Source organism: Pogona vitticeps, unplaced genomic scaffold (assembly GCF_051106095.1).
Source record: "Pogona vitticeps strain Pit_001003342236 unplaced genomic scaffold, PviZW2.1 scaffold_23, whole genome shotgun sequence".
Taxonomy (NCBI): domain Eukaryota; kingdom Metazoa; phylum Chordata; class Lepidosauria; order Squamata; family Agamidae; genus Pogona; species Pogona vitticeps.
This window is the reverse complement of record NW_027589975.1, coordinates 120,321-130,000: the sequence shown is the minus strand read 5'-3', so window position 1 is coordinate 130,000 and position 9,680 is coordinate 120,321. Positions and strand designations below refer to the sequence as shown.

General features: G+C 40.9%; 2 long non-coding RNA genes across 2 annotated transcripts; both read left to right on the top strand.

Annotated features, from left to right (window-relative positions):
* The first annotated feature begins 263 nt into the window (after positions 1 to 263).
* Positions 264 to 1,028, top strand: LOC144585273 (uncharacterized). Its single transcript, XR_013539788.1, has 2 exons — positions 264 to 431; positions 538 to 1,028. It is a non-coding gene; the product is annotated as an uncharacterized LOC144585273 (long non-coding RNA).
* A 1,387-nt stretch (positions 1,029 to 2,415) lies between these two features.
* LOC144585272 (uncharacterized) lies at positions 2,416 to 9,451 on the top strand. The gene is made up of 3 exons (XR_013539787.1): positions 2,416 to 2,763; positions 2,872 to 2,910; positions 3,718 to 9,451. It is a non-coding gene; the product is annotated as an uncharacterized LOC144585272 (long non-coding RNA).
* The last annotated feature ends 229 nt before the right edge of the window (positions 9,452 to 9,680 follow it).

Below are 9,680 nucleotides of genomic sequence, written 5' to 3'. Positions count from 1 at the left end.
GTTGTGCCCCCCCACGGCCCCTGTGGACCAATGGGGAGCGGGTGGAGGGGGTTTGGCTAGAAAGGTTGGCCCTAGGGCATGCCTCAGCATGCCCTAGGCCCTGCAAGGGTGGGAAAGTCCCAGGGATTTGCAGAGAAGCTATAAACTTGGTTCGGGACCCTTCTGCGCGCTCTTGCGGCTCTTTGCAAAGGTCTTGTGGCTTTAAAGACATGGCTGACAAGGAGAACAAAGCTCCCGAGGCAGGCCAAAAGGTCGAGGAGCAAAAGGCCGCTGCATCCATGGACGCTGCCAAACCCAGAAAGCGCTACATGAGCACAGATTCTGACAGTGAAAATGGGCCTCCAGTAGCATTAAAACGTCTTGAAGACCCTGTCAGACCGTGTCATCATGGGGAATCATCATGTTATAATGAGAAAGCTTCTGAAACGCAGGTAGGTAACCTGTGGGAAAAGGTGGTGGTAGAGGAGTGCTATAGATGGTTATTAGGTGTGCTATAGATGCTTATTCTGTGTGCTAAAACCCTTCTTTGATTTTTAGGAGATGCAGCACTTGCAAGCCGGAGGCGTTTCTCTGAAAAAACACAAGGACATGCAGGCCCTTACAAGGGCCTGTCTCTTCGCAATGCTAAAAGACGCTTTGTCTGAACATCTGATTCAAAAGTGCTATGGATGCCAGGAAGATATTTGTGCACAACAAGCGCACCCGTGCATAGGTTGGAACGAAGCGGACTATTCCAAGATGTTGAACGAGATATGTGAAAAACTCTGCTATAAAAAAGTTATCCTCATTATAACGCTTGCAGCCTTCAGAAATAAGATGCTCTGTATGACAAATCGAAATGTAAATTACATACACAATATTATTAAATGCCTGTCAGTTTCAGAGGATTCCTATAAATTGCTAAAAAGACTTTTGAGGTCAACAGATGAAAAATATCTAGACATTGCTAAATCAACAATAGAACTACACAAGGATCATTATTATTGCTGTCCAAGCATGCATGAATGAATAAAAAAGAAAAAACAAAATACTATACATTTTCCTTGTAATAAAATGTGCTTTTTAATAAAGAGTTTTTAATGGAACATACATTGTTCATTTATTCATTTTCCCTTTTTGCTTAGCATTCTAATATCAAAATAGCATTTTTTCTAACTTTAAATGGTGCTGTTTCCTTAAACTACCCCCACCCCACCCCACACACCTTCAGGATGGGTCACAAAAGGTTCACAGAGAATAAATGTTTGAATTAAAAGCTGGTTTAACTTTAAGTCAACAGAAATTCATCTCCTTAAATGTAATATATTACACAGAATCAACTCTGTTTTGGCTGTGAGGTGAAAAATAAATCATTTATTCATTTTCCCTTTTTTGCTTAGCATTCTAATATAAAAATAGCATTTTTCTAACTTTAAATGGTGTTGCTTCCTTAAACTACCCCCACCCCCACCCCACACACCTTCAGGATGGGTCACAAAAGTTTCACAGAGAATAAATGTTTGAATTAAAAGCTGGTTTAACTTTTAGTCTACAGAATTTCATCTTCTTAAATGTAATATATTACACAGATACAGCTCTGTTTGGCTGTGAGGTGAAAAATAAATCATTTATGCTTTTCCCACAATAATTTTTCAAGTCAGATTGAGACTACAAATACTATACAGCTCTGTTCAGCTGAGATACCAAAGGCCTGTCTTATCATTTCCCTTCAAACAGTTAATGATGAGAGAGAGAGGCTGTTGTTTCACGAGAATTGTGTATCTTTCCAATCAACATCCCCTTATTGTGTATTGGCAATAATTTCCTTTTAAATGACGTGCATCCGTTTAAATGATGTGTTAATGAGGTGTTGTTGTTTCACAGTAATTGCGTAGGTTTGCAGATCAACATCCTGCCAGATGTTTGACTGAAACTACCCCCCACCCCCACCCCACACACCTTCAGGATGGGTCACAAAAGGTTCACAGAGAATAAATGTTTGAATTAAAAGCTGGTTTAACTTTAAGTCTACAGAATTTCATCTTCTTAAATGTAATATATTACACAGATTCAACTCTGTTTTGGCTGTGAGGTGAAAAATAAATCATTTATTCATTTTCCCTTTTTTGCTTAGCATTCTAATATCAAAATAGTATTTTTTCTAACTTTAAATGGTGTTGCTTCCTTAAACTACCCCCACCCCCACCCCACACACCTTCAGGATGGGTCACAAAAGTTTCACAGAGAATAAATGTTTGAATTAAAAGCTGGTTTAACTTTAAGTCTACAGAAATTCATCTCCTTAAATGTAATATATTACACAGATTCAGCTCTGTTTGGCTGTGAGGTGAAAAATAAATCATTTATGCTTTTCCCACAATAATTTTTCAAGTCAGATTGAGACTACAAATACTATCCAGCTCTGTTCAGCTGAGATACCAAAGGCCTGTCTTATCATTTCCTTTCAAACAGTTATTGATGAGAGAGAGAGGCTGTTGTTTCACGAGAATTGTGTATCTTTCCAATCAACATCCCCTTATTGTGTATTGGCAATAATTTCCTTTTAAATGACGTGCATCCGTTTAAATGATGTGGTAATGAGGTGTTGTTGTTTCACAGTAATTGCGTAGGTTTGCAAATCAACATCCTGCCAGATGTTTTTCTCCTTTAACAGGCTTAAGGAGAGGATCAGAAAAAAATCTTTTGCTTCCCTTGAAAAATATATAAAAGCCCCTTTTATCACACCTCCTCAAAACTGCACAGAAGCTGACCAATATACCACAGGTGAGTAACAAATTCAGCTGAATATTATGAGATTTAGCACTTTTTTAAAAATAGGACTGTCCTTTTAAAAATTGTTATTCATTTACGTTTTGTTTTTTTCATTCATAGAGTTACGCATTAAAAATCAGATTAACCGTGCAGAAATGGGTAAGAGATAGATTAATTTTAAAACCTGTTAAATAAATGTAAATATTCTTTTTAAATAAATGTATAGACACAGCGTAGAGTTTCTAAATATATATATTATTTACTGCATGCCAGAGAAATAGTTTTTAGGTAACACAAGTTCCAGCAGCCAGTTCCAAAATATAGCAATTCTTGATCGTGGTTTTAGAAAATTCATTATTTCACCTCTCTGTAAAAATAAAGAGAGAGAGAGAGAGAGAAAGAAATGAAAAATTTTATAGAATAGAAAAACATAAGATGTTATTACATTAGAATATTGTGTAAATACATACCAGATCACCATTCAGAAAGCTCAAAGACCTGTCTTGCGCAGTTACGCATGTTGTTATTTGTCTTGAGAGAAAATCAATTTCTTTTTGTTCCAAAGGTCTTGTGTTTTTTTCAAGCTTTTTTGCCATGCATGAGGCATAGGCTAATGTTGTAAATATTCTCCCAAAAGTAATTCTTTCTTGAAAAACGTATTGTGTAGTTAAAACAAGCGCGGTACAGAGTTCAGTCAGGCTGGAAATCTGCATTTTTCTTAAATGATCTTCGACGGTACCTTCAAAATGTTTTTGAATGAAAGTGTCGATATTTTTTAAATGATTGCTCATTTCTGATTTAGCCCTTGTATTTTCGGCTTCTTTTAAACTAATTTCAAGATAATTACGAACAAGAGAATAAAGTTGTGACTCGATAGTGTTCATTTTGCAGTCTAAACCCTGGGGTGTCAAATATGCTTCTCTTTGCAATGGTCAAGACTGTTCTAACATGCCTCTGTCTCTGCAGCTGGGGATCACCAGGAAAAGGGGTCATTATCCAGCGAATCACTGGGTAAGAGCATTAACATATGAGTTTTAAGGGGGGCTTTTTAACTTTTAAAAAAAACCCTACTGATTTAGAAATACTATATCTTTTTCAGAGAAATATTTTCGCTATGAGGATGATGAATATTTTGCACAAAATGATCCTATTGTACCATCAACCAGCTATAATATTCCAAGGACGGACAGGGTCCAGTTTCGTGGTTATACTTTTAAAAGAGTAAATGCTGATCAGAGTAAGTTCTGTACATTTTCAGGGAAGACCTTTTTATCTGCCTGCGTTTTTAACGGGGGGGGGTCCTCCCTTTAAAACAAATGTGTGTGTGTGTGTGTGTGTGTGTGTGTGTGTGTGAGAGAGAGAGAGAGAGAGAGAGAGAGCTGAAATGCCCCCCCCCTTTAAAAGACCCATTGTTTCTTTTCTAGCTCAGAATATGGCAATTCCCCCAAAAAGATTCAAGGATGGCGAAAGGCCGGGTACCAGCAAATCAGCAACCCCCCCCGGCCTTGAAGGGAGCCAAGGCCTCCTGGGGGGATAGGAGCAGAAACTCAGCACAACCGCAGATGACGAAGGGGCCGGATACTGGTGAAAGACCTGGCTGCAGCAAACCGTGGAATCCCCAGGCCTTTAATGGAGCCAAGGCCTCCTGTGGGGATAGGAGCAAAAACTCAGCACAACCGCAGATGACGAAGGGACCGGCTACTGGTGAAAGACCTGGCTGCAGCAAACCGTGGAATCCTCAGGCCTTTAATGGAGCCAAGGCCTCCTGTGGGGATGGTGGAAAAAAATCTGCCAAATCTCAAGCGTTGCAGGGTAGGAAAAAAGAGGGGTTGTTTGAAATTGATGGAAATGCTTTAGCTGTATACACCTCAAAAATTGTTTGTTGGTATAAAAATTTTCAAATGATTTTCAATATGATTAACACAGCCAAAGATTGTCTAGATCAGCTTATGATAGAAATGCCAGAAATGAAGAACATCTGTGATGCTATTAAAAACATGGATCATTTTTCTTGTGCAATGTCCCCTCAAATTCAAATAGGCCTAGGCTATCCTGATGTAAAACAGACAACCAAAAGGGGTACAATGAGAAGGGGGCACCCTGGCCATCAGCCTGGGAAAAAAAGGGGAGGAAACCAATCACAGCGAAACTGTACTGGCACAATAGAGTTGTTAAGTTGTTACGAGGGGCTAAGAAAATGCTTGCACGTAGGAAAAGGGCCTATCTGCCTTCTAGTTGTACACAGCCTCAAGAACACCCTCCAGGGTCTGCGTTGCAGACACCTGAGAACTCTGGGGTTGTAGGTATTAACAACCAAGAGTCTCAAGAATATCCACCAGGGGGCTCTCTGCCTTCTAGTTGTACACAGCCTCAAGAATACCCTCCAGGCTCTGCGTTGCAGACACCTGAGAACTCTGGGGTTGTAGGTATTAACAACCAAGAGTCTCAAGAATATCCACCAGGGGGCTCTCTGCCTTCTAGTTGTACACAGTCTCAAGAACACCCTCCAGACTCTTCGCTGCAGACACCTGAACATGATGCAGAAAACCCCCCGGTGTATGCAGAAATCACAAATAGATGGGGGTGGGAAAATGAAAGATTCCACACCATTCATATAGCGCAAGAATTTCGCTTCGTAAATCTGGAACATGTGACAAGCTATGCACAAGCCGTTTCAGCCTTACATATTGCGGTTCAAGATGTTCTTAATGTTGTTAATGAAAGTTTGGAGCCTGGCGATTGTGTGCAGCTGAGATTTGAGGGTGGGAACATGCAGAGGCCTCTCTTTTCAGTGAAAAAGGTCAAGGGTGCTCTAGACGCTGACGAGTTTCTCTCCAACTTAGCAAATCTTTTGCAGAGTAATATGGAACTTTGTTTAGACGGGGTTTTACGATTAGTTGTAACCATTGTGAGACCTCCTAGGGGGGGCAGCCGCCCAAGAGCCTTACGCTCTATCCCCTATAGTGCAATTATAAATAAGAAAAGGAAACATCTAATCGATTTCACTGATGTAAACAGTAAACTATGCTTTGGAGCAAGCTTAGTTCGTGTAATGTCTAAAAAGGTTCCAACAGATGCAGAGTTGGCACATGGCGCTCTGCAATTGTATCAGGCAGTCCACTGGCCTGTAGACAAAGAGGTTTCTTTGTCTGACATCCCTCTTTTTGAGGACCACTTACAGGTCAATATCCAGATTGCACACTATGGCGACAAAGGCTGGGGCTTGTTTAAACCACAAGGACACAAGTATACACAAACGTATACGTTGCTTCTCCATGATAATCACTTTTACGGAGTTCTTAATATAAAGGGACTCTTTGGGGCTCGTAATTACTGTCAATATTGCCACAAATTGTACTCTCATATTCATGACTGTATATTTTTCTGTAGACTCTGTCTAAGAAAAGATTGCGCTTCTAATGTGAACATCATGAAGAAGTGTAAGTGTTGCAAAATGAAATGCAGGTCGAGAGAATGCTTAGAATTACACACCAAACTGGCGGCAGAGAACAAGGTACCCTGTACTTATAGAAAGTTTTGTGAGGACTGCGGTCGTTTTCAAAATGCAGAGCATTTCACAAAGGACTGTATAGGAAGGGTATGTAATATCTGCTGGGCTCCTAGGGGAGAAGAGGTAAACCACTTCTGTTTCATGCGCCCACTTAAAGAGCCAAAGATCTCAACCCATTATATATTTTATGATATAGAATCAAGACAAGACACGGGGTTACACATCCCCAATTATTGTTACGCCAGATCTTTTTGGGGTGAGACTGTGCGACACTTTAAAAAAGAGGCCTCTGTGAAAAAGGGGGTGCCCGATTGGATAAAGGATATCCTTGAACAGGATGCTGAGGAGGAAGAGGAGGAGGAGGAGAGTGAAGAATATGATGATGATAACAGTTCATATAGCGAGAGCATTGTGGAGCCTGACTCTGGGAACACCAAGAAAAAAGGTGAGAAAAAAAAGGCATGGCCTTATGATAAATCATGGGAATTCAGAGGCGAGTCATGCATCGAGGCTTTTATTCGGACTTTCACAGAAGGGAGGGTTTTTGAGGGCACAACGTTTATAGCCCATAATTCAAAAGGTTATGATGGATATTTCATTCTCAATCAGCTAGTCAAAGAAAAACTAGAGGTAGAACTTATTACTCAAGGTGGAAAACTTATAACAATAGCCGTGCCGGCTCTTGATATAAAATTCATGGATTCTCTATGTCATTTACCAATGGGGTTATCAAAATTACCCAAATGCCTAGGCCTCAGGCAGGAGTCTAAGGGTTATTTCCCTCATTACTTCAACACCCCTGAAAATGAACAGTATGATGGTCCCCTACCACCACCCGAAGCTTATGGAGTGCAACACATGATGCCTTCTGAGCAGAAGGCTTTCTTAAAGTGGCATGAGGAGAATAAGACAAAAACCTTCAACCTGCAGCGAGAATTGGCTGCCTACTGCCAGCAGGATGTTAACATCCTGGTACAGGCCTGCACAAAGTATCGCCATGAAATTATGACCCTGACAAAGAAGAGGGTGAAAGGGTACGACGGGGAATATGAATGGTTTGCCATAGACCCTCTTCAATACCCCACCCTAGCTGGCGTGTGTCTTAGCATGTACAAGTTCAAATTTCTGGATAAAAATAAAATAGCAATCCCACATCCAGACAACTATCACCGCCAGTGCAAACGCTATTCATCTGCATCCATACAGTGGCTGTCTTATATTGCCCATAAAGAAAAAACCAGGGTACAGCACGCCTTGAATGGTGGAGAAATTTGTATCGATTCTCTTTATGTAGATGGTTATATGGTTCTTAACGGCAGGGGCATATGTTTAGAGTTCCTGGGATGTTTTTTCCACGGCTGTGCCCTCTGTTACCATTCTGAGGATTGGAATCCTCTGTTAGGAAAAACCTATGGGGCTCTTTTCAATGCTACACAGGAAAGGACAGCCGTTTTGAGAAGCAAGGGTTTTGAAGTCAGATCAATTTGGGAGCATGAATGGAAAGAGATGGTAAGAAGCGACAGCGCTGTCAAAAATTACCTTGCTTCAGCTGATTTTCCAGAGCCCTTAGTACCTAGGGAAGCTCTCTTTGGGGGTCGTACAAACGCGATCCGTTTGTACTACAGAGCTAAACCGGAAGAGCAGATTCTTTACTATGATTTTACCAGCCTTTACCCCTATGTCAACAAAACTAAAGAGTATCCTCTGGGACACCCCAAAATCATATTTGAGAATTTTGAACATGTGTCTGCATACTTTGGTTTCGTAAAGGCGAAAATATCACCACCAAGAGGTCTCTTTTTTCCAGTGTTGCCCACCAGGGTTGGTGGAAAACTTATGTTTGTGCTGTGTGCCACCTGTGCAGAAAACCGCCAGAGAGACCCTTGTAAACATACTGATGAGGAGAGAGCCTTGATGGGTACCTGGTGTACTATCGAACTGAACGTTGCCATAAAAAAGGGGTACAAGGTTTTGAAAATCTTTGAGGTGTGGCATTTTGAAAGCAGATCGGCGGACCTGTTTTCAAATTACATAGAGCTACACCTTCGCCATAAACAGGAAGCATCGGGCTATCCCGCATGGTGTGTCAGCGAACGAGATAAAAACAAATATATTGATGATTATAAAAAGAAAGAGGGGATATCCCTACGTAAAGATAAAATTGCTGTAAACCCCGCAAAAAGACAGATAGCCAAACTGTTTCTAAACTCTCTGTGGGGAAAGTTTGGTCAGAGAACGAATCTGCCTAACACTCAGGTGGTCAGAGATCCGGATGAATATTTCAACCTCCTATTTTCAGAGTCTTACACAGTGTCAATGTTTGAATTTTTGGCGGATGATGCTGTCTGTGTGACATGGAAACATGAGGCTGACAGATTAGCCACCAAGGGTAGGAAAAATGAATTCATAGCCTGCTTTACCACTGCTTATGCACGTCTGGAGCTTTACAATCTGCTTGACAAACTGCAGGATAGAGTTCTCTATCACGATACAGACTCTGTCATTTTTGTACAACGGGAGGGTGAATGGAAACCACCCTTAGGGGACTACCTGGGGGACCTCACGAGTGAAGTTCCTGAAGGCTTGCACATTACAGAATATGTGTCCGGAGGCCCTAAAACTTATGGGTATAAACTCAGTGATGGTAGTGCGTGCATGAAGGTCAAAGGGATCACACTGAATGTTGCTAACTCTGAAAAAATTAATTTTGATAGTCTCAGGGATTTGGTTTTTACGTACGATTCTGACAACCGAGATGGTTCATCCCGTGAAATAGTGGTAGAGCAACCAGGAATTGTTAGGGATAAGCGCCAGTGGTTGATTCATACAAAGCTTTTAAGAAAAACTCAAAAGGTGGTTTATGACAAAAGAGTTATTGTCGAAGACTTTAAAACCCTGCCTTATGGCTACTGAACTGAAGATGTTGTGGGTTCATCCTTTTTCAGCTATCCTAGCAGGGCCGAGCGGTTGTGGAAAAACGTTTTTTATAAAAAATATGCTGGACAACGCGCGCAATGTATTTTCTGACATGCCTGAAAATATTATCTGGTGTTATGGCTGTTGGCAACCTGTATATAAGACTCTTCTCTGTAAATATCCCTGTATTCGTTTTGTAGAAGGTTTGCCGGAAAAGTTTGATGATGATGTTCTGTTACCCCCAACTACAATAAACTTCTTGGTTTTGGACGATTTGATGCAGTATGCCTCTGATAATAAGGAAGTGGAAAAGTTATTTACACAATATGTGCATCACAGGAACGTAAGTGTTTTTTTAATTACTCAGAACATTTTTTCACAGGGAAGGGCCGCTCGAAGCATTAGTCTGAACTCCAAGTTTTTAGTCCTCTTTAAAAATCCCAGGGATAAGCAGCAAATTGCCACACTAGCCCGTCAGATGTATCCACGAAACGGACAGTTC